Genomic DNA, 23,642 nt, shown 5'->3' on the forward strand with positions numbered 1-23,642 from the left:
TTAATTTTGTGCTGAAAATACATACACTCCATCTTCCCTCCCCCCCTCCCATCATTTGTTTCCTTGTGCATTCACACTGCACCTCCCCTTCTCGTTCTAATATTGATTAAAATGCCCTTGATTCTTGACTCACATTTGCGTATAAACCAGCGGACCATAGTTCTAGTCACGCGTAACGTCGAACGACCCATCTGAAAAAAAATTGTTGCGATACGAGGACTTCCCAAGAGTTCACCCATTCGAGTACTACTCTCGCCCAAGCACACTTAACTGCAGAGTTTTGATGGGATCCAGTGCATTAGTGCTGGTATGATGCCACTTGTTTAATTTTGCGCTTCAAACACATACACTCCTTCTCTTTTCTTCCTCCTCCCGTCATTTGTTTCCTTGTGCGTGCGCATTGCACCTCCCGTACTCGTTCTAATATCAAGTAAAATGCGACGGTGCCGTGACTCACATTTGCGAATAAATCTGCGGACCATAAATCAAGTCGCGCGTAACGTCGAAAGAATAATCTGCAAAAAGATGGGTGCAACACGAGGACCTCCCAAGAAAATGGGTGAAATATGAGGACTTCGCAGGAGGTCACCCATCCGAGTACTACACTCGCCCAAGAACACTTAACTGCGGAGTTCTGATGGGATCCGGAGCTTTAGTGCTGGTATGATCGCACCTGTTTAATTTCGCGCTGCAAATACATACACTCCTTCTCCTTTCTTCCCCCTCCCGTCATTTGTTTCCTTGTGCGTTCACACTTCACCTCTCATTCTCGTTCTAATATCGATTAAAATGCCCCTGCTTCTTGACTCACATTTGCGTATAAACCAGCGGTCCCTAGTTCCAGACGAGCGTAACGTCGAATGACACGTCTGAAAAAAAATTGGTGCGACACGAGGACTTCCCAGGAGGTCACCCATCCGAGTACTAATCTCCCCCAAGCACACTTCACTGCGGAGTTCTGATGGGATCCGGTACATTAGTGCTGGTATGATGGCACCTGTTTAATTTTGCGATGCAAATACATAAACTCATTCCCCTTTCTTCCCCCTCCCGTCATTTGTTTCCTTGTGCGTGCGCACTGCACCTCCCGTTCTCGTTATAATATCAAGTAAAATGCTAAAGCGCCGTGACTCACATTTGCGAATAAACCTGAGGACCATAATTCAAGTCGCGCGTAACGTCGAAAGAATCATCTGCAAAAAAATGGGTGCAACACGAGGACTTCACAAGAAAATGGGTGAAATATAAGGACTTCGCAGGAGGTAACCCATGCTAGTACTACTCTCGCCCAAGCACCCTTACCTACGGAGTTCTGATAGAATCCGTTGCATTAGTGCTGGTATGATCGCACCTGTTTCTTTTCGTGTTGAAAATACATCCACTCCTTCTCCTTCCCTCCCCCACCCATCAATTGTTTCCTTGTGCGTTCACACTGCACATCTCTTTCTCGTTCTAATATCGATTAAAATGGGAGCAACACGAGGACATCACAAGAAAATGAGTGAAATATAAGGACTTCGCAGGAGGTAACCCATGCTAGTACTACTCTCGCCCAAGAACCCTTACCTACGGAGTTCTGATAGAATCCGTTGCATTAGTGCTGGTATGACCGCGCCTGTTTCATTTCGTGCTGAAAATACATACACTCCTTCTCCTTCCCTCCCCCTCCCATCAATTGTTTCCTTGTGCGTTCACACTGCACCTCTCTTTTTCGTTCTAATATCGATTAAAATGCCCCTACTTCTTGACTCACATTTGCGTATAAACCAGCGGACCCTAGTTCCAGTCCTGCGTAACGTCGAACGACCCGTCTGAAAAAAAATTTTTGCAACACGAGGACTTCCCAGGAGGTCACCCATCCGAGTACTACTCTCGCCCAAGCACACTTAACTGCGGAGTTCTGATGGGATCCGGTGCATTAATGCTGGTATGATCACACCTATTTCATTTTGTGCTGAAAATACATACACTCTTTCTCCTTCCCTCCCCCTCCCATCAATTGTTTCCTTATGCGTTCACATTGCACCTCTCCTTCTCATTCTAATATCGATTAAAATGCCCCTGCTTCTTGACTCACATTTGCGTATAAACCAGCGGACCCTAGTTCCCGTCGCGCGTAACGTCGAACATCCTGTCTGAAAAAAAATTAGTGCAACACGAGAACTTCCCAGGAGGTCACCCATCCGAGTACTACTCTCGCCCAAACACACTTAACTACGGAGTTCTGATGGGATCCGGTGCATTAATGCTGGTATGATCGCACCCGTCTAATACCACGCTGCAAATACATAAACTCCTTCCCCTTTCTTCCCCCTCCCGTCATTTGTTTCCTTGTGCGTGCGCAATGCACCTCCCGTGCTCGTTCTAATATCAAGTAAAATGCTACGGTGCCATGACTCACATTTGCGAATAAACCTGAGGACCATAATTCAAGTCGCGCGTATCGTCGAAAGAATCATCTGCAAAAAAATGGGTGCAACACGAGGACTTTTACTTGATATTTGAACGTGCCGTTTGACATTACGCGCGACTTTAATTATGATCCGCAGATTTATTCGCAAATGTGAGTCACGGCGCCGTGGTATTTTACTTGATATTTGAACGAGAACGAGAGGTGTAGTGCGCACGCACAAGGAAACAAATGACGGGAGGGGGAAGAAAGGGGAAGGAATTTATGTATTTGCAGCGCAAAATTAAACAGGTGCGATCATACCAGCACTAATGCACCGGATCCCATCAGAACTCCGCAGTTAAGTGTGCTTGGATGAAAGTAGTACTCGGATGGGTGACCTCCTGGGAAGTCCTTGTGTCGCACCAATTTTTTTTCAGACGGGTCGTTCGACGTTACGCGCGACTGGAACTTGGGTCCGCTGGTTTATACGCAATTGTGAGTCAAGAAGCAGGGGCATTTTGATCGATATTAGAATGAGAATGAGAGGTGCAGTGTGAACGCACAAGGAAACAATTGAGGGGAGGGGGAGGGAAGGAGAAGGAGTGTATGTATTTTCAGCACGAAATGAAACAGGTACGATCATACCAGCACTAATGCATCGGATCCCATCAGAACTCCGCAGTTTAGTGTGCTTGGGCGAGATTAGTACTCGGATGGGTGACCTCCTGTGAAGTCCTCTTGTCGTACTAATTTTTTTTTTAGACGGGTCGTTCGACGTTACGCGCGTCTGGAACTATGGTCCGCTGGTTTATACGCAAATGTGAGTCATGAAGCAGGGGCATTTTAGTCGATATTAGAACGAGAATGAGAGGTGAAGTGTGAACGCACAAGGAAACAAATGATGGGAGGGGAAGAAAGGAGAAGGAGTGTATGTATTTGCAGCGCGAAATTAAACAGGTGCGATCAAACCAGCACTAAAGCTCCGGATCCCATCAGAACTCCGCAGTTAAGTGTGCTTGGGCGAGGGTAGTACTCGGATGGGTGACCACTTGGGAAGCCCTCGTGTTGCACCATATTTTTTTTCGGATGGGTTGTTCGACGTTACGCGCGAATGGAATTATAAACTGCTGGTTCATTTGTAAAGGTGAGTCACGGTGCCGGGGCATATTACTTGATATTAGAACGAGAAAGAGAGATGCAGAGTGCACGCACAAGGAAACAAATGACGGGAGGGGGGATGAAAGGAGAAAGAGTGTATGTATTTGCAGTGCAGAATGAAACATGAGGGATCATACCAGCACTAATGCAACGGATTCTATCAGAACTCCGCAGTTAAGGGTGCTTGGGCGAGAAAAGAACTCGGATGGGTGACCTCCTGCGAAGTCCTTATATTTCACCCATTTTCTTAGGAAGTCCTCGTGTTGCAACCATTTTTTTGCAGATGATTCTTTCGACGTTACGCGCGACTTGAATTATGGTCCTCAGGTTTATTCGCAAATGTGAGTCACGGCGCCGTGGCATTTTACTTGATATTAGAACGAGATCGGGAGGTGCAGTTCGCACGCACAAGGAAACAAATGACGGGAGGGGGAAGAAAGGGGAATGAGTTTATGTATTTGCAGCACGAAATTAAACAGGTGCGATCATACCAGCACTAATACACTGGATCCTATCAGAACTCCGCGGTTATGTGTGCTTGGGCGAGATTAGTACTCTGATGGATGACCTCCTGGGAAGTCCTCGTGTCGCACCAATTTTTTTCAGACGGGTCGTTCAACGTTACGCACATCTGGAACTAGGATCCGCTGGTTTATACGCAAATCTGAGTCAAGAAGCAGGGGCATTTTAATCGATATTAGAACGAGAATGAGAGGTGAAGTGTGAACGCACAAGGAAACAAGTGACGGGAAGGGGAAGAAAAGAGAAGGAGTGTATGTATTTGCAGCGTGAAATTAAACAGGTTCGATCATACCAGCACTAAAGCTCCGGATCCCATCAGAACTCCGTAGTTAAGTGTGCTTGGGCGAGAGTAGTACTCGGATGGGTGACCACTTGGGAAGCCCTCGTGTTGCACCTATTTTTTTTCGGATGGGTTGTTCGACGTTACGCGCGAATGGAATTATAAATCGCTGGTTCATTTGCAAAGGTCAGTCACGGTGCCGGGGCATATTACTTGATATTAGAACGAGAAAGAGAGATGCAGAGTGCACGCACAAGGAAACAAATGACGGGAGGGGGGATGGAAGGAGAAAGAGTGTATGTATTTGCAGTGCAGAATGAAACATGAGGGATCATACCAGAACTAATGCAACGGATTGGATCAGAACTCCGTAGGTAAGGGTGCTTGGGCGAGAGTAGTACTAGCATGGGTTACCTCCTGCGAAGTCCTTATATTTCACCCATTTTCTTGTGAAGTCCTCGTATTGCACCCATTTTTTTGCAGAAAATTCTTTCGACGTTACGCGCGACTTGAATTATGGTCCTCAGGTTTATTCGCAAATGTGAGTCACGGCACCGTGGCATTTTACTTGATATTAGAACGAGAACAGGAGGTGCAGTCCGCACGCACAAGGAAACAAATGACGGGAGGGGGAAGAAAAGGGAATGAGTTTATGTATTTGTAGCGCAAAATTAAACGGGTGCGATCATACCAGCACAAATGCACCGGATCTCATCAGAACTCCGCAGTTAAGTGTTCTTTGGCGGAAGTAGTACAATGATGGGTTACCTCGTGGGAAGTTCTCGTGTTGCACCCATTTTCTTTTTTTCAGATGTGCCGTACGACTTTACGCGCTACTTTTATTATGGTCCGCAGATTTATTCGCAAATGTGAGTCACGGTGTCGTGGCATTTTACTTGATATTTGAACGAGAACGAGAGGTGCAGTGTGCACGCACAAGGAAACAAATGACGGGAGGGGGAAGAAAGGAGAAGGAGTTTATGTATTTGCAGCGCAAAATTAAACAGGTGCGATCATACCAGCACTAATGCACCGGATCCCATCAGAACTCCGCAGTTAAGTGTGCATGGGCGAGAGTAGTACTCGGATGGGTGACCTCTTAGGAAGTCCTCGTGTCGCACTAATTTTTTTTTCAGACGGGTCGTTCGACGTTACGCGCGACTGGAACTAGGGTCCACTGGTTTATACGCAAATGTGAGTTAAGAAGCAGGGGCATTTTAATCGATATTTGAACGAGTAGGAGAGATGCGGAGTGCACGCACAAGGAAACAAATGACGGGAGGGGGGATGGAGGGAGAAAACGTGTATGTATTTGCAGCGCAGAATGAAACATGAGCAATCATACCAGCACCAATGCAACGGATTCTATCAGAACTCCGCAAGTTAAGGGTGCTTGGGCGAGAGTAGCACTAGGATGGGTGACCTCATGCGAAGTCCTTATATTTCACCCATTTTCTTAGGAAGTCCTCGTTTTCCACCCATTTTTTTGCAAATGATTCTTTCGACGATACGCGCGACTTGAATTATGGTCCTCAGGTTTATTCGCAAATGTGAGTCACGGCACCCTAGCATTTTACTTTATATTAGAAGGAGTACGGGAGGTGCAGTGCGCACGCACAAGGAAACAAATGACGGGAGGGGGAAGAAAGGAGAAGGAGTTTATGTATTTGCAGTGCGGAATTAAACGGGTGCGATCATACCAGCACTAATGCACCGGATCCCGTCAGAACTCCGCAGTTAAGTGTGCTTTGGCGAGAGTAGTACTCGGATTAGTGATCTCCTGGGAAGTCCTCGTGTCTCACCAATTTTTTTTCAGACGGGTCGTTCGACGTTACGCGCGACTAGAACTAGGATCCGCTGGTTTATACGCAAATGTAAGTCAAGAAGCAGGGGCATTTTAATCGCTATTAGAACGAGAAGGAGAGGTGCAGTGTGAACGCACAAGGAAACAATTGATGGAAGGGGGAAGGAAGGAGAAGGAGTGTATGTATTTTCAGCAAGAAATGAAACAGGTGCGATCATACCAGCACTAATGCAACGGATTCTATCAGAACTCCGTAGGTAAGGGTGCTTGGGCGAGAGTAGTAATAGCATGGGTTACCTCCTGTAAAGTCCTTATATTTCACCCATTTTCTTGTGAAGTCCTCGTGTTGCACCCATTTTTTTGCAGATGATTCTTTCGACGTTACGCGCGACTTGAATTATGGTCCTCAGGTTTATTCGCAAATGTGAGTCACGGCGCCGTGGCATTTTACTTGATATTAGAACGAGTACGGGAGGTGCATTACGCACGCACAAGGAAACAAATGACGGGAGGAGGAAGAAAAGAGAAGGAGTGTATGTATTTGAAGCGCAAAATTAAACAAGTGGCATCATACCAGCACTAATGCACTGGATCCCATGAGAACTCTGCAGTTAAGTGTGCTTGGTCGAGTGTAGTACTCGGATGGGTGACCTCTTGGGAAGTCCTCGTATCGCAACAATTTTTTTCAGATGGGTTGTTCGACGTTACGCGCGACTGGAACTATGGTCCGCTGGTTTATACGCAAATGTGAGTCAAGAATCAGCTACATTTTAATCGATATTAGAACGAAAAGGAGAGGTGCAGTGTGAACGCACAAGGAAACAAATGATGGGAGGGGGGAGGGAAGAGGGAGTGTATGTATTTTCAGCACGAAATTAAGCAGGTGCGGTCACACCAGCACAAATGCACCAGATCCCATCAGAACTCCGTAGTTAAGTATGCTTTGGCAAAAGTAGTACAATGATGGGTTACCTCCTAGGAAGTTCTCGTGTTGCACCCATTTTCTTTTTTCCAGATGTGTCGTTCGACGTTACGCGCAGATTTATCCGCAAATGTGAGTCACGGTGCCGTGGCATTTTACTTGATATTTGAACGAGAATGAGAGGTGCAGTGCGCAGGCACAAGGAAACAAATGACGGGAGGGGGAAGAAAGGAGAAGGAGTTTATGTATTTGCAGCGCGAAATTAAACAGGTGCGATCATACCAACACTAATGCTCCGGATCACATCAGAACTCCGCAGTGAAGTGTGCTTGGGCGAGAGTAGTACTCGGATGGGTTACCTCCTGGGAAGTCCTCGTGTCGCACTAATTTTTTTTTCAGACGGGTCGTTCGACGTTACGCGCGACTGGAACTAGGGTCCACTGGTTTATACGCAAATGTGAGTCAAGAAGCAGGGGCATTTTAATCGATATTAGAACGAGAAGGAGAGATGCAGAGTGCACGCACAAGGAAACAAATGACGGGAGGGGGGATGGAGGGAGAAAAAGTGTACGTATTTGCAGCGCAGAATGAAACATGAGCAATCATACCAGCACCAATGCAACGGATTCTATCAGAACTCTGCAAGTTAAGGGTGCTTGGGCGAGAGTAGCACTAGGATGGGTGACCTCCTGCGAAGTCCTTATATTTCACCCATTTTCTTAGGAAGTCCTCGTGTTGCACCCATTTTTTTGCAGATGATTCTTTCGACGATACACGCGACTTGAATTATGATCCTCATGTTTATTCGCAAATATGAGTCACGGCACCGTAGCATTTTACTTGAATTAGAACGAGCACGATAGGTGCAGTGCGCATGCACAAGTAATCTCGCCCAAGCACACTTAACTGCGGAGTTCTGATGGGATCCGGTGCATTAGTGCTGTTATGATCGCACCTGTTTAATTTCGCGCTGCAAATACATAAACTCATTCTACTTTCTTCCCCATCCCGCCATTTGTTTCCTTGTGCATGCGCACTGCACCTCCCGTGCTCGTTCTAATATCAAGTAAAATGCTACAGTGCCGTGACTCACATTTGCGAATAAACCTGAGGACCATAATTCAAGTCGCGCGTATCGTCGAAAGAATCATCTGCAAAAAAATGGGTGCAACACGAGGACTTCCTAAGAAAATGGGTGAAATATAAGGACTTCGCAGGAGGTCACCCATCCTAGTGCTACTCTCGCCCAAGCAACCCTAACTTGCGGAGTTCTGATAGAATCCGTTGCATTGGTGCTGGTATGATTGCTCATGTTTCATTCTGCGCTGCAAATACATACACTTTTTCTCCCTCCATCACCCCTCTCGTCATTTGTTTCCTTGTGCGTGCACTCTGCATCTCTTTTTCTCGTTCTAATATCGATTAAAATGCCCCTGCTTCTTGACTCACATTTGTGTATAACCAGTGGACCCTAGTTCCAGTCGCGCGTAACGTCGAACGACCCGTCTGAAAAAAAAAATTAGTGCGACACGAGGACTTCCAAGGAGGTCACCCATCCTAGTACTACTCTCGCCCAAGCACACTTATCTGCGGAGTTCTGATGGGATCTGGTGCATTGGTGCTGGTATGATCGCACCAGTTTAATTTCGCGCTGCAAATACATAAACTCCTTCTCCTTTCTTCCCCCTCCCGTCATTTGTTTCCTTGTGCGTGCGCACTGCACCTCTCGTTCTCGTTCAAATATCAAGTAAAATGCCACGGCGCCGTGACTCACATTTGCGAATAAATCTACGGACCATAATTAAAGTCGCGCGTAACGTCGAACGGCACATCTGAAAAAAAGAAAATGGGTGCAACACGAGAACTTCCCAGGAGGTAACCCATCATTGTACTACTTTCGCCAAAGCACACTTAACTTCGGAGTTCTGATGGGATCCGGTGCATTTGTGCTGGTGTGACCGCACCTGTTTAATTTCGTGCTGAAAATACATACACTCCTTCTTCCCTCCCGCCCTCCCATCATTTGTTTCCTTTTGCGTTCACACTGCACCTCTCCTTCTCGTTCTAATATCGATTAAAATGCCCCTGATTCTTGACTTACATTTGCGTATAAACCAGCGGACCATAGTTCCAGTCGCGCGTAACGTCGAACGACCTATCTGAAAAGAAATGGTTGCGATACGAGGACTTCTCAAGAGGTCACCCATCCGAGTACTACTCTCGCCCAAACACACTTAACTGTAGAGTTCTGATGGGATCCAGTGCATTAGTGCTGGTATGATGCCACTTGTTTAATTTTGCGCTTCAAATACATACACTCCTAATCTTTTCTTCCTCCTCCCGTCATTTGTTTCCTTGTGCGTGCGCACTGCACCTCCCGTACTCGTTCTAATATCAAGTAAAATGCCACGGTGCTGTGACTCACATTTGCAAATAAACCTGCGGACCATAAATCAAGTCGCGCGTAACGTCGAAAGAATCATCTGCAGAAAGATGGGTGCAACACGAGGACCTCCCAAGAAGATGGGTGAAATATAAGGACTTCGCAGGAGGTCACCCATCCGAGTACTTTTCTCACCCAAACACCCTTAACTGCGGAGTTCTGATAGAATCCGTTGCATTAGTGCTGGTATGATCCCTCATGTTTCATTCTGCACTGCAAATACATACACTCTTTCTCCTTCCATCCCCCCTCCCGTCATTTGTTTCCTTGTGCGTGCACTCTGCATCTCTCTTTCTGGTTCTAATATCAAGTAATATGCCCCGGCACCGTGACTCACCTTTGCAAATGAACCAGCGGTTTATAATTCCATTCGCGCGTAATGTCGAACAACCCATCCGAAAAAAAATAGGTGCAACACGAGGGCTTCCCAAGTGGTCACTCATCCGAGTACTACTCTCGCCCAAGCACACTTAACTACGGGGTTCTGATGGGATCCGGAGCTTTAGTGCTGGTATGATCGCACCTGTTTAATTTCGCGCTGCAAATACATACACTCCTTCTCCTTTCTTCCCCCTCCCGTCATTTGTTTCCTTGTGCGTTCACACTTCACCTCTCATTCTCGTTCTAATATCGATTAAAATGCCCCTGCTTCTTGACTCATATTTGTGTATAAACCAGCGGACCCTAGTTCCAGTCGCGCGTAACGTTGAACGACCCGTCTGAAAAAAAATTGGTGCGACACGAGGACTTCCCAGGAGGTCACCCATCCGAGTACTAATCTCGCCTAAGCACACTTCACTACGGAGTTCTGATGGGATCCGGTGCATTAGTGCTGGTATGATCGCAACTGTTTAATTTTGCGCTACAAATACATAAACTCATTCCCCTTTCTTCCCCCTCTCGTCATTTGTTTTTTTGTGCGTGCGCACTGCACCTCTCGTTCTCGTTCAAATATCAAGTAAAATGCCACGGCGCCGTGACTCACATTTGTGAATAAATCTGCGGACCATAATTAAAGTCGCGCGTAACGTCGAACGGCACATCTGTTTAATTTCGCACTGCAAATACATAAACTCATTCCCCTTTCTTCCCCCTCCCGTCATTTGTTTCCTTGTGCGTGCGCACTGCACCTCCCGTTCTCGTTCTAATATCAAGTAAAATGCTACAGCGCCGTGAATCACATTTGCGAATAAACCTGAGGACCATAATTCAAGTCGCGCGTAATGTCGAAAGAATCATCTGCAAAAAAGTGGGTGCAACACGAGGACTTCACAAGAAAATAGGTGAAATATAAGGACTTCGCAGGAGGTAACCCATGCTAGTAGTACTCTCGCCCAAGCACCCTTACCTACGGAGTTCTGATAGAATCCGTTGAATTAGTGCTGGTATGATCGCACCTGTTTCATTTCGTGCTGAAAATACATACACTCCTTCTCCTTCCCTCCCCCTCCCATAAATTGTTTCCTTGTGCGTTCACACTGCACCTCTCCTTCTCGTTCTAATATCGATTAAAATGCCCCTGCTTCTTGACTCACATTTGCGTATAAACCAGCGGACCCTAGTTCCAGTCGCGCGTAACGTCGAACGACCCGTCTGAAAAAAAATTGGTGCGACACGAGGACTTCCCAGGAGGTCACCCATCCTAGTACTACTCTCGCCCAAGCACACTTAACTGCGGAGGTGCTTGTGCGAGAGTGCGATCATGCACCGGATACCATTAGAACTCCGCAGTTAAGTGTGCTGGGCGAGAGTAGTACTCAGATGGGTGACCTCTTGGGAAGTCCTCGTGTCGTACTAATTTTTTTTTTCAGATGGGTCGTTCGACGTTACGCGCGACTGCATCTAGGGTCCACTGGTTTATACGCAAATGTGATTTAAGAAGCAGGGGCATTTTAATCGATATTAGAACTTGAAAGAGAGATGCAGAGTGCACGCACAAGGAAACAAATGACGGGAGGGGGGATGGATGGAGAAAAAGTGTATGTATTTGCAGCGCAGATTGAAACATGAGCAATCATACCAGCACCAATGCAACGGATTCTATCAGAACTCCGCAAGTTAAGGGTGCTTAGGCGAGAGTAGCACTAGGATAGGTGACTTCCTGCGAAGTCCTTATATTTCACCCATTTTCTTAGGAAGTCCTCGTGTTGCACCCATTTTTTTGCAGATGATTCTTTCGACGATACGCGCGACTTGAATTGTGGTCCTAAGGTTTATTCGCAAATGTGAGTCACGGGAGGTGCAGTGCGCACGCACAAGGAAACAAATGACGGGAGGGGGAAGAAAGGAGAAGGAGTTTATGTATTTGCAGCGCGGAATTAAACGAGTGCGATCATATCAGCACTAATGCACCGGATTCCATCAGAACTCCGCAGTTAAGTGTGCTTGGGCAAGAGTAGTACTCGGATGGGTGACCTCTTGGGAAGTCCTCGTGTCGCACCAATTTTTTTTCAGACGGGTCGTTCGATGTTACGCGCGACTGGAACTAGGGTCCACTGGTTTATACGCAAATGTGAGTCAAAAAGCACGGGCATTTTAATCGATATTAGAACGAGAAGGAGCGGTGCAGTGTGAACGCACAAGGAAACAATTGGTGGGAGGGGGAGGGAAGGAGAAGGAGAAGGAGTGTATGTATTTTCAGCACGAAATGAAACAAGTGCGATCATACCAGCACTAATGCAACGGATTCTATCAGAACTCCGTAGGTAAGGGAGCTTGGGCGAGAGTAGTACTAGCATGGGTTACCACCTGCGAAGTCCTTATATTTCACCCATTTTCTTGTGAAGTCCTTGTGTCGCACCAATTTTTTTTCAGACGGGTCGTTCGACGTTAGGCGCGTCTGGAACTAGGGTCCGCTGGTTTATACGCAAATGTGAGTCAAGAAGCAGGGGCATTTTAATCGATATTAGAACGAGAACGAGAGGTGAAGTGTGAACGCACAAGGAAACAAATGACGGGAGGGGGAAGAAAGGAGAAGGAGTGTATGTAATTGCAGCGCAAAATTAAACAGGTGCGATCATACCAGCACTAAAGCTCCGGATCCCATCAGAACTCCACAATTAAGCGTGCTTGGGCGAGAGTAGTACTCGGATGGGTGACCACCTGGGAAGCCCTCGTGTTGCACCTATATTTTTTCGGATGGGTTGTTTGATGTTACGCGCGAATGGAATTATAAACCGCTGGTTCATTTGCAAAGGTGAGTCACGGTGCCGGGGCATATTACTTGGTATTAGAACGAGAAAGTGAGATGCAGAGTGCACGCACAAGGAAACAAATGACGGGAGGGGGGATGGAAGGAGACAGAGTGAATGTATTTGCAGTGCAGAATGAAACATGAGGGATCATACCAGCACTAATGCAACGGATTCTATCAGAACTCCGCAGTTAAGGGTGCTTGGGCGAGAAAAGTACTCGGATGGGTGGCCTCCTGCGAAGTCTTTATATTTCACCCATTTTCTTGGGAGGTCCTCGTGTTGCACCCATCTTTTTGCAGATGATTCTTTTGACGTTACACGCGACTTGATTTATGGTCCGCAGGTTTATTCGCAAATGTGAGTCACGGCGCCGTGGCATTTTACTTGATATTAGAACGAGTACGGGAGGTGCAATGCGCACGCACAAGGAAACAAATGACGGGATGAGGAAGAAAAGAGAAGGAGTGTATGTAGTTGAAGTGCAAAATTAAACAAGTGGCATCATACCAGCACTAATGCACTGGATCCCATCAGAACTCCGCAGTTAAGTGTGCTTGGGCGAGAGTAGTACTCGGATTGGTCGCCACTTGAGAAGTCCTCGTGTTGCACCCATTTTTTTGCAGAAGATTCTTTCGACGTTACGCGCGACTTGAATTATGGTCCTCAGGTTTATTCGCAAATGTGAGTCACGGCGCTATAGCATTTTACTTGATATTAGAATGAGAACGGGAGGTGCAGTGCGTACGCACAAGGATACAAATGACGGGAGGGGGAAGAAAGGAGAAGGAGTTTATGTATTTGCAGCGCAAAATTAAACAGGTGCGATCATACCAGCACAAATGCAGCGGATCCCATCATAACTCCGCAGTTAAGTGTGCTTGGGCGAGAGTAGTACTCAGATGGGTGACCTCTTGGGATGTCCTCGTGTCGCACTAATTTTTTTTTTCAGACGAGTCGTTCGACGTTACGCGCGACTGGAACTAGGGTCCACTGGTTTATACACAAATGTGAGTCTAGAAGCAGGGGCATTTTAATCGATATTAGAACGAGAAGGAGAGATGCAATGTGCACGCACAAGGAAACAAATGACGGGAGGGGGGATGGAGGGAGAAAAAGTTTATGTATTTGCAGCGCATAATGAAACATGAGCAATCATACCAGCACCAATGCAACGGATTCTATCAGAACTCTGCAAGTTAAGGGTGCTTGGGCGAGAGTAGCACTAGGATGGGTGACCTCCTGCGAAGTCCTTATATTTCACCCATTTTCTTAGGAAGTCCTCGTGTTGCACCCATTTTTTTGCAGATGATTCTTTCGACGATACGCGCGACTTGAATTATGGTCCTCAGGTTAATTCGCAAATGTGAGTCATGGCACCGTAGCATTTTACTTGATATTAGAACGAGCACGGGAGGTGCAGTGCGCACGCACAAGAAAACAAATGACGGGAGGGGGAAGAAAGGGGAATGAGTTTATGTATTTGCAGCCCGAAATTAAACAGGTACGATCATACCAGCACTAATGTACCAGATCCCATCAGAACTCCGCAGTGAAGTGTGCTTGGGCGAGATTAGTACTCGGATGGGTGACCTCCTGGGAAGTCCTTGTGTCCCACCAATTTTTTTTCAGACGGGTCGTTCAACGTTACGCGCGTCTGGAACTAGGGTCCACTGGTTTATACGCAAATGTGAGTCAAGAAGCAGGGGCATTTTAATCGATATTAGAACGAGAAGGAGAGATGCAGAGTGCACGCACAAGGAAACAAATGACGGGAGGGGGGATGGAGGGAGAAAAAGTGTATGTATTTGCAGCACCAATGCAACGGATTCTATCAGAACTCCGCAAGTTAGGGGTGCTTGGGCGAGAGTAGCACTAGGATGGGTGACCTCCTGCGAAGTCCTTATATTTCACCCATTTTCTTAGGAAGTCCTCGTGTTGCACCCATTTTTTTGCAAATGATTCTTTCGACGATACGTGCGACTTGAATTATGGTCCTCAGGTTTATTCGCAAATGTGAGTCATGACGCTGTAGCATTTTACTTGATATTAGAACGAAAAAGGGAGGTGCAGTGCGCACGCACAAGGAAACAAATGACGGGAGGGGGAAGAAAGGAGAATGAGTTTATGTATTTCCAGCGCGAAATTAAACAGGTGCTATCATACCAGCACTAATGCACCGGATCCCATCAGAACACCGCAGTTAAGTGTGCTTGGGTGATATTAGTACTCGAATGGGTGACCTCCTGGGAAATCCTTGTGTCGCACCAATTTTTTTTCAGACGGGTCGTTCGACGTTACGCGCGTTTAGAACTAGGGTCCGCTGGTTTATACGCAAATGTGAGTCAAGAAGCAAGGGCATTTTAATCGATATTAGAACGAGAATGAGAGATGAAGTGTGAACGCACAAGGAAACAAATGACGGAGGGGGAAGAAAGGAGAAGGAGTGTATGTATTTGCAGTGCGGAATTAAACAAGTGGCATCATACCAGCACTAATACACTGGATTCCATCAGAACTCTGCAGTTAAGTGTGCTTTGGCGAAAGTAGTACAATGATGGGTTACCTCCTGGGAAGTTCTCGTGTTGCACCCATTTTCCTTTTTTCAGATGTGCCGTTCGACGTTACGCGCGACTTTAATTATGGTCCGAAGATTTATTCGCAAATGTGAGTCACGGCGCCGTGGCATTTTACTTGATATTTGAACGAGAACGAGAGGTGCAGTGCGCACGCACAAGGAAACAAATGACGGGAGGGGGAAGAAAGGAGAAGGAGTTTATCTATTTGCAGCGCGAAATTAAACAGGTGCGATCATACCAGCACTAATGCACCGAATCCCATCAGAACTCCACAGCTAAGTGTGCTTGGGCTAGAGTAGTACTCGGATGGGTGACCTCCTGGGAAGTCCTCGTGTCGCACTATTTTTTTTTTTAGACGGGTCCTACGACGTTACGCGCGACTGGAACTAGGGTCCATTGGTTTATACGCAAATGTGAGTCAAGAAGCAGGGGCATTTTAATCGATATTAGAACGAGAAGTAGAGGTGCAGTGTGAACGCACAAGGAAACAATTGATGGGAGGGGGAGGGAAGGAGAAGGAGTGTATGTATTTTTAGCGCGAAATGAAACAGGTGCGATCATACCACACTAATGCAATGGATTCTATCAGAACTCCGTAGGTAAGGGTGCTTGGGCGAGAGTAGTACTAGCATGGGTTACCTCCTGCGAAGTCCTTATATTTCACCCATTTTCTTGTGAAGTTCTCGTGTTGCACCCATTTTTTTGCAGATGATTCTTTCGACGTTACGCGCGACCTGAATTATGGTCCTCAGGTTTATTCGCAAATGTGAGTCACGGCACTGTAGCATTTTACTTGATATTAGAACAAGAACGGGAGGTGCAGTGCGCACGCAGAAGGAAACAAATGACGGGAGGTGGAAGAAAGGGGAATGAGTTTATGTATTTGCAGCGCGAAATTAAACAGGTGCTATCATACCAGCACTAATGCACCGGATCCCATCAGAACTCCGCAGTTAAGTGTGCTTGGGCGATATTAGTACTCGGATGGAAGACCTCCTCGGAAATCCTCGTGTCGCACCAATTTTTTTTCAGACGGGTCGTTCGACGTTACGCGCGTGTGGAACTAGGGTCCGCTGGTTTATACGCAAATGTGAGTCAAGAAGCAGGGGCATTTTAATCGATATTAGAACGAGAAGGAGAGATGAAGTGTGAACGCACAAGGAAACAAATGACGGAGGGGGAAGAAAGGAGAAGGAGTGTTTGTATTTGTAGCGCGAAATTAAACAGGTGCGATCATACCAGCACTAAAGCCCCGGATCCCATCAGAACTCCGCAGTTAGGTGTGCTTGGGCGAGAGTAGTACTCGGATGGGTGACCACTTGGGAAGCCCTCGTGTTGTACCTTTTTTTTCTCGGATGGGTTGTTCGACGTTACACGCGAATGGAATTATAAACCGCTGGTTCATTTGCAAAGGTGAGTCACGGTGCCGGGGCATATTACTTGATATTAGAACGAAAAAGAGAGATGCAGAGTGCACGCACAAGGAAACAAACGACGGGAGGGGGGATGGGAGGAGAAAGAGTGTATGTATTTGCAGTGCAGAATGAAACATGAGGGATCATACCAGCACTAATGCAACGGATTCTATCAGAACTCCGCAGTTAAGGGTGCTTGGGCGAGAAAAGTACTCGGATGGGTGACCTCCTGCGAAGTCCTTATATTTCACCCATTTTCTTGGGAGGTCCTCGTGTTGCACCCATCTTTTTGCAGATGATTCTTTCGACGTTACGCGCGACTTGATTTATGGTCCGCAGGTTTATTCGCAAATGTGATTCACGGCGCCGTGGTATTTTACTTGATATTAGAACGAGTACGGGAGGTGCAGTTCGCACGCACAAGGAAACAAATGACGGGAGGAGGAAGAAAAGAGAAGGAGTGTATGTATTTGAAGCGCAAAATTAAACAAGTGGCATCATACCAGTACTAATGCACTGGATCCCATCAGAACTCTGCAGTTAAGTGTGCTTGGGCGAGAGTAGTACTCGGATGGGTGATCTATTGGGAAGTCCTCGTATCGCAATAATTTTTGTTCAGATGGGTCGTTCGACGTTACGCGCGACTGGAAGTATGGTCCGCTGGTTTATACGCAAATGTGAGTCAAGAATCAGGGGCATTTTAATCCATATTCGAACAAAAAGGAGAGGTGCAGTATGAACGCACAAGGAAACAAATGATAAAAGGGGGGGACGGAAGAAGGAGTGTATGTATTTTGAGCACGAAATTAAACAGGTGTGGTCACACCAGCACTAATGCACCGGATCCCATCAGAACTCCGCAGTTAAGTGTGCTTTGGCGAAAGTAGTACAATGATGGGTTACCTCCTGAGAAGTTCTCGTGTTGCACCCATTTTCTTTTTTTCAGATGTGCCGTTCGACGTTACGCGCGACTTTAATTATGGTCCGCAGATTTATTCGCAAATGTGAGTCACGGCGCCGTGGCATTTTACTTGATATTTGAACGAGAACGAGAGGTGCAGTGCGCACGCACAAGGAAACAAATGACGGGAGGGGGAAGAAAAGAGAAGGAGTGTATGTATTTGCAGCGCGAAATTAAACAGGTGCGATCATACCAGCACTACAGCCCCGGATCCCATCAAAACTCCGCAGTTAAGTGTGCTTGGGTGAGAGTAGTACTCGGATCGGTGACCACCTGGGAAGCCCTCGTGTTGCACCTATTTTTTTCGGATGGGTTGTTCGACGTTACGCGCGAATGGAATTATAAACCGCTGGTTCATTTTCAAAGGTGAGCCACAGTGCCGGGGCATATTACTTGATATTAGAGCGAGAAAGAGAGATGCAGAGTGCACGCACAAGGAAACAAATGACGGGAGGGGAGATGGGAGGAGAAAGAGTGTATGTATTTGCAGTGCAGAATGAAACATGAGGGATCATACCAGCACTAATGCAACGGATTCTATCAGAACTCTGCAGTTAAGAGTGCTTGGGCGAGTAAAGTACTCGGATGGGTGACCTCCTGCGAAGTCCTTATATTTCACCCATTTTCTTGGGAGGTCCTCGTGTTGCACCCATCTTTTTACAGATGATTCTTTCGACGTTACGCGCGAGTTGATTTATGGTCTGCAGGTTTATTCGCAAATGTGAGTCACGGCGCCGTGGCATTTTACTTGATATTAGATCGAGCACGGGAGGTGCAGTGCGCACGCACAAGGAAACAAATGACTGGAGGGGGAAAAAAGGAGAAGGAGTTTATGTATTTGCAGTGCAGAATTAAACGGGTGCGATCATACCAGCACTAATGCACTGGATCCCATCAGAACTCTGCAGTTAAGTGTGCTTGGGCGAGAGTAGTACTCGGATGGGTGACCACCTGGGAAGTCCTCGTGTCGCACCAATTTTTTTTCAGACGGGTCGTTCGACGTTACGCGCGACTAGAACTATGGTCCGCTGGTTTATACGCAAATGTGAGTCAAGAATCAGGGGCATTTTAATCGATATTAGAACGAGAATGAGAGGTGCAGTGTGAACGCACAAGGAAACAAATGATGGGAGCGGGGGAGGGAAGAAATAGTGTATGTATTTTCAGCACGAAATTAAACAGGTACGGTCACACCAGCACAAATGCACCGGATCCCATCAGAACTCCGCAGTTAAGTGTGCTTTGGCGAAAGTAGTACAATGATGGGTTACCTCCTGGGAAGTTCTCGTGTTGCACCCATTTTCTTTTTTTTCAGATGTGTCGTTCGACGTTACGCGCGACTTTAATTATGGTCCGTAAATTTATTCGCAAATGTGAGTCACAGCGCCCTGGCATTTTACTTGATATTTGAACGAGAACGAGACGTGCAGTGTGCACGCACAAGGAAACAAATGACGGAAGGGGGAAGAAAGGAGAAGGAGTTTATGTATATGCAGCGCGGAATTAAACGGGTGCAATCATACCTGCACTAATGCACCAGATCCCATCAGAACTCCGCTTTCAAGTGTGCTTGGGCGAGAGTAGTACTCGGATGGGTGACTTCCTGGGAAGTCCTCGTGTCGCTCAAATTTTTTTCTAGACGGGTCGTTCGACGTTATGTGCGACTGGAACTGGGGTCCGCTGGTTTATACGCAAATGTGAGTCAAGAAGCAGGGGCATTTTAATCGATATTAGAATGAGAAGGAGAGATGCAGAGTGCACGCACAAGGAAACAAATGACGGGAGGGGGGATGGAGGGAGAAAAAGTTTATGTATTTGCAACGCAGAATGAACCATGAGAAATCATACCAGCACCAATGCAACGGATTCTATCAGAACTCCTCAAGTTAAGGGTGCTTGGGCGAGAGTAGCACTAGGATGGGTGACCTCCTGCGAAGTCCTTATATTTCACCCATTTTCTTAGGAAGTCCTCGTGTTGCACCCATTTTTTTACAGATGATTCTTTCGACGATACGCGCGACTTGAATTATGGTCCTCAGGATTATTCGCAAATGTGAGTCACGGCACCGTAGGATTTTACTTGATATTAGAACGAGCCCGGGAGGTGCAGTGCGCACGCACAAAGAAACAAATGACGGGAGGGGGAAGAAAGGAGAAGGTGTTTATGTATTTGCAGCGCGAAATTAAACGGGTGCGATCATACCAGCACTAATGCACTGGATCCCATCAGAACTCTGTAGTTAAGTGTGCTTGGGCGAGAGTAGAACTCGAATGGGTGACCTCCTGGGAATTCCTCGTGTCGCATAAATTTTTTTTCAGACAGGTCGTTCGACGTTACACGCGACTAGAACTGGGGTCCGCTGGTTTATACGCAATTGTGAGTCAAGAAGCAGGAGCATTTTAATCGATATTAGAACGAGAAGGAGAGGTGCAGTGCGCACGCACAAGGAAACAAATGACGGGAGGAGGAAGAAAACAGAAGGAGCGTATGTATTCGAAGCGCAAAATTAAACAAGTGGCATCATACCAGCAATAATGCACGGGATCCCATCAGAACTCTGCAGTTAAGTGTGCTTGGGCGAGAGTAGTACTCGGATGGGTGACCACTTGGGAAGCCCTCGTGGTGCACCTATTTTTTTTCGGATGGGTTGTTCGACGTTACGCGCGAATGGAATTATAAACCACTGGTTCATTTGCAAAGGTGAGTCACGGTGCCGGGGCATATTATTTGATATTAGAAGGAGAAAGAAAGATGCAGAGTGCACGCACAAGGAAACAAATGACGGGAGGGGGAAGAAATGAGAAGGAGTTTATGTATTTGCAGCGCGAAATTAAACAGGTGCGATCATACCAGCACTAATACAACCGATCCCATCATAACTCCGCAGTTATGTGTGCTTGGGCGAGAGTAGTACTCGGATGGGTGACCATTTGGGAAGTACTCGTGTTGCACCCATTTTTTTGCAGATGATTCTTTAGACGTTAGACGCGACTTGAATTTTGGTCCTCAGGTTTATTCGCAAATGTGAGTCACGGCGTCGTAGCATTTTACTTGATATTAAAACGAGCACGGGAGGTGCAGTGTGCACGCACAAGGAAACAAATGACGGGAGGGGTAAGAAAGGAGAAGGAGTTTATGTATTTGCAGCGCGAAATTAAACGGATGTGATCATACCAGCACTAATGCAACGGATCCCATCATAACTCTGCAGTTAAGTGTGCTTGGGCGAGAGTAGTACTCGGATGGGTGACCTCTTGGGAAGTACTCATATCGCAACAATTAAACAGGTGCGATCACACCAGCACTAATGCACCGGATCCCATCAGAACTCCGCAGTGAAGTGTGCTTGGGCGAGATTAGTACTCGGATGGGTGACCTCCTGGGAAGTCCTCGTGTCGCACCAATTTTTTTTAGACGGGTCGTTCGACGTTACGCGCGTCTGGAACTAGGGTCCGCTGGTTTATACGCAAATGTGAGGCAATAAGCAGGGGCATTTTAATCGATATTAGAACAAGAATGAGATGTGAAGTGTGAACGCACAAGGAAACAAATGACGGGAGGGGGAAGAAAGGAGAAGGAGTGTATGTATTTGCAGTGCGAAATTAAATAGGTGCGATCATACCTGCACTAAAGCTCCGGATCCCATCAGAACTCCGCAGTTAAGTGTGCTTGGGCGAGAGTAGTACTCGGATGGGCGACCACTTGGGAAGCCCTCGTGGTGCACCTATTTTTTTTCGGATGGGTTGTTGGACGTTACGCGCGAATGGAATTATAAACCACTGGTTCATTTGCAAAGGTGAGTCACGGTGCCGGGGCATATTATTTGATATTAGAAGGAGAAAGAAAGATGCAGAGTGCACGCACAAGGAAACAAATGACGGGAGGGGGAAGAAAGGAGAAGGAGTTTATGTATTTGCAGCGCGAAATTAAACAGGTGCGATCATACCAGCACTAATGCAACCGATCCCATCATAACTCCGCAGTTATGTGTGCTTGGGCGAGAGTAGTACTCGAATGGGTGACCACTTGGGAAGTACTCGTGTTGCACCCATTTTTTTACAGATGATTCTTTAGACGTTACACGCGACTTGAATTTTGGTCCTCAGGTTTATTCGCAAATGTGAGTCACGGCGTCATAGCATTTTACTTGATATTAAAACGAGCACGGGAGGTGCAGTGTGCACGCACAAGGAAACAAATGACGGGAGGGGTAAGAAAGGAGAAGTAGTTTATGTATTTGCAGTGCGAAATTAAACGGATGTGATCATACCAGCACTAATGCAACAGATCCCACCATAACTCTGCAATTAAGTGTGCTTGGGCGAGGGTAGTACTCGGATGGGTGACCTCCTGGGAAGTTCTCGTGTCGCACAAATTTTTTTTCAAACGGGTCGTTCGACGTTACGCGCAACTGGAACTATGGTCCACTTGTTTATACGCAAATGTGAGTCAAGAAGCAGGGGCATATTAATCGATATTAGAACGAGAAAAAGAGGTGCAGTGTGAACGCACAAGGAAACAAATGATGGGAGGGGGGAGGGAAGGAGAAGGAGTGTTTGTATTTTCAGCACGAAATTAAACAGGTGCTATCACACCAGCACAAATACACCGGATCCGATCAGAACTCCGCAGTTAAGTGTGCTTTGGCGAAAGTAGTACAAGGATGGGCTACCTTCTGGGAAGTTCTCGTGTTGCACCCATTTTTTTTTTCAGATGTGCCATTCGACGTTACACGCGACTTTAATTATAGTCCGCAGATTTATTCGAAAATGTGAGTCACTGCGCCGTGGCATTTTACTTGATATTTATACGAGAACGAGAGGTGCAGTGCACACGCACAAGGAAACAAATGACGGAAAGGGGAAGAAAGGAGAAGGAGTGTACGTATTTGCAGCGCGAAATTAAATAGGTGCCATCATACCAGCACTAATGCACCGTATCCCATCATAACTCAGCAGTTAAGTGTGCTTGGGCGGGAGTAGTACTCGGATTGGTGACCTCTTGGGAAGTCCTCGTGTTGCACCCATTTTTTTTCGAATGGGTCGTTCGACGTTACGCGCGAATGCAATTATAAACCGCTGGTTCATTCGCAAAGGTGAGTCACGATGCTAGGGCATTTTACTTGATATTAGAACGAGAAGGAGAGATGCAGAGTGCACGCATAAGGAAACAAATAATGGGAGAAGGGATGGAGGGAGAAAGAGTGTATGTATTTGCAGCGCAGAATGAAACATGAGCGATCATACCAGCACCAATGCAACGGATTCTATCAGAACTCCGCAAGTTAAGGGTGCTTGGGCGAGAGTAGCACTAGGATGGGTGACCTCATGCGAAGTCCTTATATTTCACCTATTTTCTTAGGAAGTCCTCGTGTTGCACCAATTTTTTTACAGATGATTCTTTCGACGTTACGCGCAACTTGAATTATGGTCCTCAGGTTTATTCGCAAATGTGAGTCACGGAACCGTAACATTTTACTTGATATTAGAACGAGCACGGGAGGTGCAGTGCGCACGCACAAGGAAACAAATGACGGGAGGGGGAAGAAAGGAGAAGGAGTTTATGTATTTGCAGCGCAAAATTAAATGGGTGTGATCATACCAGCACTAATGCACCGGATCCCATCAGAACTCCGCAGTTAAGTGTGCTTGGGCGAGAGTAGTACTCGGATGGGTGACCTCCTGGGAAGTCCTCGTATCGCACCAATTTTTTTTCAGACAGGTCGTTCGAAGTTACGCGCGGCTGGAACTAGGGTCCGCTGGTTTATACGCAAATGTGAGTCAAGAAGCAGGGGCATTTTAATCGATATTAGAACGAGAATGAGAGGTGAAGTGTGAACGCACAAGGAAACAAATGACGAGAGGGGGAAGAAAGGAGAAGGAGTGTATGTATTGGCAGCGCGAAATTAAACAGGTGCGATCATACCAGCAGTAAAGCTCCGGATCCCATCAGAACTCCGCAGTTAAGTGTGCTT

At 46.7% G+C, this 23,642-nt stretch overlaps 10 non-coding genes and 36 pseudogenes across 10 annotated transcripts; 37 read left to right on the plus strand and 9 right to left on the minus strand.

Annotated features, from left to right (window-relative positions):
* Positions 1-556: 556 nt before the first annotated feature.
* Positions 557-675, minus strand: LOC148243317 (5S ribosomal RNA; annotated as a pseudogene).
* Positions 676-880: 205 nt separating this feature from the next.
* LOC148243318 (5S ribosomal RNA) lies at positions 881-999 on the minus strand (annotated as a pseudogene).
* An 823-nt stretch (positions 1,000-1,822) lies between these two features.
* LOC148243319 (5S ribosomal RNA) lies at positions 1,823-1,941 on the minus strand (annotated as a pseudogene).
* Positions 1,942-2,146: 205 nt separating this feature from the next.
* On the minus strand, positions 2,147-2,265 carry LOC148243320 (5S ribosomal RNA). The gene has a single exon (XR_015814520.1). It is a non-coding gene; the product is annotated as a 5S ribosomal RNA (ribosomal RNA).
* Positions 2,266-2,699: 434 nt separating this feature from the next.
* Positions 2,700-2,818, plus strand: LOC148243321 (5S ribosomal RNA; annotated as a pseudogene).
* A 205-nt stretch (positions 2,819-3,023) lies between these two features.
* On the plus strand, positions 3,024-3,142 carry LOC148243322 (5S ribosomal RNA; annotated as a pseudogene).
* A 205-nt stretch (positions 3,143-3,347) lies between these two features.
* On the plus strand, positions 3,348-3,466 carry LOC148243323 (5S ribosomal RNA). The gene has a single exon (XR_015814288.1). It is a non-coding gene; the product is annotated as a 5S ribosomal RNA (ribosomal RNA).
* A 561-nt stretch (positions 3,467-4,027) lies between these two features.
* On the plus strand, positions 4,028-4,146 carry LOC148243324 (5S ribosomal RNA; annotated as a pseudogene).
* Positions 4,147-4,350: 204 nt separating this feature from the next.
* LOC148243325 (5S ribosomal RNA) lies at positions 4,351-4,469 on the plus strand. The gene has a single exon (XR_015815150.1). It is a non-coding gene; the product is annotated as a 5S ribosomal RNA (ribosomal RNA).
* A 560-nt stretch (positions 4,470-5,029) lies between these two features.
* On the plus strand, positions 5,030-5,148 carry LOC148243326 (5S ribosomal RNA; annotated as a pseudogene).
* A 209-nt stretch (positions 5,149-5,357) lies between these two features.
* LOC148243327 (5S ribosomal RNA) lies at positions 5,358-5,476 on the plus strand. Its single transcript, XR_015814959.1, has one exon. It is a non-coding gene; the product is annotated as a 5S ribosomal RNA (ribosomal RNA).
* A 562-nt stretch (positions 5,477-6,038) lies between these two features.
* Positions 6,039-6,157, plus strand: LOC148243328 (5S ribosomal RNA; annotated as a pseudogene).
* A 560-nt stretch (positions 6,158-6,717) lies between these two features.
* On the plus strand, positions 6,718-6,835 carry LOC148243329 (5S ribosomal RNA; annotated as a pseudogene).
* Positions 6,836-7,037: 202 nt separating this feature from the next.
* LOC148243330 (5S ribosomal RNA) lies at positions 7,038-7,156 on the plus strand (annotated as a pseudogene).
* A 190-nt stretch (positions 7,157-7,346) lies between these two features.
* LOC148243331 (5S ribosomal RNA) lies at positions 7,347-7,465 on the plus strand (annotated as a pseudogene).
* Positions 7,466-8,597: 1,132 nt separating this feature from the next.
* Positions 8,598-8,716, minus strand: LOC148243332 (5S ribosomal RNA). Its single transcript, XR_015815585.1, has one exon. It is a non-coding gene; the product is annotated as a 5S ribosomal RNA (ribosomal RNA).
* A 209-nt stretch (positions 8,717-8,925) lies between these two features.
* LOC148243333 (5S ribosomal RNA) lies at positions 8,926-9,044 on the minus strand (annotated as a pseudogene).
* Positions 9,045-9,248: 204 nt separating this feature from the next.
* LOC148243334 (5S ribosomal RNA) lies at positions 9,249-9,366 on the minus strand (annotated as a pseudogene).
* Positions 9,367-9,927: 561 nt separating this feature from the next.
* Positions 9,928-10,046, minus strand: LOC148243335 (5S ribosomal RNA; annotated as a pseudogene).
* Positions 10,047-10,251: 205 nt separating this feature from the next.
* On the minus strand, positions 10,252-10,370 carry LOC148243336 (5S ribosomal RNA; annotated as a pseudogene).
* Positions 10,371-11,845: 1,475 nt separating this feature from the next.
* LOC148243337 (5S ribosomal RNA) lies at positions 11,846-11,964 on the plus strand (annotated as a pseudogene).
* Positions 11,965-12,529: 565 nt separating this feature from the next.
* LOC148243338 (5S ribosomal RNA) lies at positions 12,530-12,648 on the plus strand. The gene has a single exon (XR_015815183.1). It is a non-coding gene; the product is annotated as a 5S ribosomal RNA (ribosomal RNA).
* Positions 12,649-13,208: 560 nt separating this feature from the next.
* LOC148243339 (5S ribosomal RNA) lies at positions 13,209-13,327 on the plus strand (annotated as a pseudogene).
* Positions 13,328-13,532: 205 nt separating this feature from the next.
* Positions 13,533-13,651, plus strand: LOC148243340 (5S ribosomal RNA; annotated as a pseudogene).
* Positions 13,652-14,214: 563 nt separating this feature from the next.
* LOC148243341 (5S ribosomal RNA) lies at positions 14,215-14,333 on the plus strand (annotated as a pseudogene).
* Positions 14,334-14,864: 531 nt separating this feature from the next.
* Positions 14,865-14,983, plus strand: LOC148243342 (5S ribosomal RNA; annotated as a pseudogene).
* Positions 14,984-15,515: 532 nt separating this feature from the next.
* Positions 15,516-15,634, plus strand: LOC148243343 (5S ribosomal RNA; annotated as a pseudogene).
* A 559-nt stretch (positions 15,635-16,193) lies between these two features.
* Positions 16,194-16,312, plus strand: LOC148243344 (5S ribosomal RNA; annotated as a pseudogene).
* Positions 16,313-16,516: 204 nt separating this feature from the next.
* LOC148243345 (5S ribosomal RNA) lies at positions 16,517-16,635 on the plus strand (annotated as a pseudogene).
* A 561-nt stretch (positions 16,636-17,196) lies between these two features.
* Positions 17,197-17,314, plus strand: LOC148243346 (5S ribosomal RNA; annotated as a pseudogene).
* Positions 17,315-17,518: 204 nt separating this feature from the next.
* LOC148243347 (5S ribosomal RNA) lies at positions 17,519-17,637 on the plus strand (annotated as a pseudogene).
* A 209-nt stretch (positions 17,638-17,846) lies between these two features.
* Positions 17,847-17,965, plus strand: LOC148243348 (5S ribosomal RNA; annotated as a pseudogene).
* A 559-nt stretch (positions 17,966-18,524) lies between these two features.
* LOC148243349 (5S ribosomal RNA) lies at positions 18,525-18,643 on the plus strand. Its single transcript, XR_015814883.1, has one exon. It is a non-coding gene; the product is annotated as a 5S ribosomal RNA (ribosomal RNA).
* Positions 18,644-18,847: 204 nt separating this feature from the next.
* On the plus strand, positions 18,848-18,966 carry LOC148243350 (5S ribosomal RNA; annotated as a pseudogene).
* Positions 18,967-19,176: 210 nt separating this feature from the next.
* LOC148243351 (5S ribosomal RNA) lies at positions 19,177-19,295 on the plus strand (annotated as a pseudogene).
* Positions 19,296-19,856: 561 nt separating this feature from the next.
* On the plus strand, positions 19,857-19,975 carry LOC148243352 (5S ribosomal RNA; annotated as a pseudogene).
* A 205-nt stretch (positions 19,976-20,180) lies between these two features.
* On the plus strand, positions 20,181-20,299 carry LOC148243353 (5S ribosomal RNA; annotated as a pseudogene).
* Positions 20,300-20,504: 205 nt separating this feature from the next.
* Positions 20,505-20,623, plus strand: LOC148243354 (5S ribosomal RNA; annotated as a pseudogene).
* Positions 20,624-20,828: 205 nt separating this feature from the next.
* LOC148243355 (5S ribosomal RNA) lies at positions 20,829-20,947 on the plus strand (annotated as a pseudogene).
* Positions 20,948-20,953: 6 nt separating this feature from the next.
* LOC148243356 (5S ribosomal RNA) lies at positions 20,954-21,072 on the plus strand. The gene has a single exon (XR_015814858.1). It is a non-coding gene; the product is annotated as a 5S ribosomal RNA (ribosomal RNA).
* A 204-nt stretch (positions 21,073-21,276) lies between these two features.
* On the plus strand, positions 21,277-21,395 carry LOC148243357 (5S ribosomal RNA). Its single transcript, XR_015815030.1, has one exon. It is a non-coding gene; the product is annotated as a 5S ribosomal RNA (ribosomal RNA).
* Positions 21,396-21,600: 205 nt separating this feature from the next.
* On the plus strand, positions 21,601-21,719 carry LOC148243358 (5S ribosomal RNA; annotated as a pseudogene).
* A 205-nt stretch (positions 21,720-21,924) lies between these two features.
* LOC148243359 (5S ribosomal RNA) lies at positions 21,925-22,043 on the plus strand (annotated as a pseudogene).
* Positions 22,044-22,249: 206 nt separating this feature from the next.
* On the plus strand, positions 22,250-22,368 carry LOC148243360 (5S ribosomal RNA; annotated as a pseudogene).
* A 207-nt stretch (positions 22,369-22,575) lies between these two features.
* Positions 22,576-22,694, plus strand: LOC148243361 (5S ribosomal RNA; annotated as a pseudogene).
* A 561-nt stretch (positions 22,695-23,255) lies between these two features.
* LOC148243362 (5S ribosomal RNA) lies at positions 23,256-23,374 on the plus strand. Its single transcript, XR_015815721.1, has one exon. It is a non-coding gene; the product is annotated as a 5S ribosomal RNA (ribosomal RNA).
* The last annotated feature ends 268 nt before the right edge of the window (positions 23,375-23,642 follow it).

The sequence above is a fragment of the Carica papaya genome, chromosome 8 (assembly GCF_054855325.1).
Source record: "Carica papaya isolate Zhongbai chromosome 8, ASM5485532v1, whole genome shotgun sequence".
In the NCBI taxonomy this organism is placed as follows: domain Eukaryota; kingdom Viridiplantae; phylum Streptophyta; class Magnoliopsida; order Brassicales; family Caricaceae; genus Carica; species Carica papaya.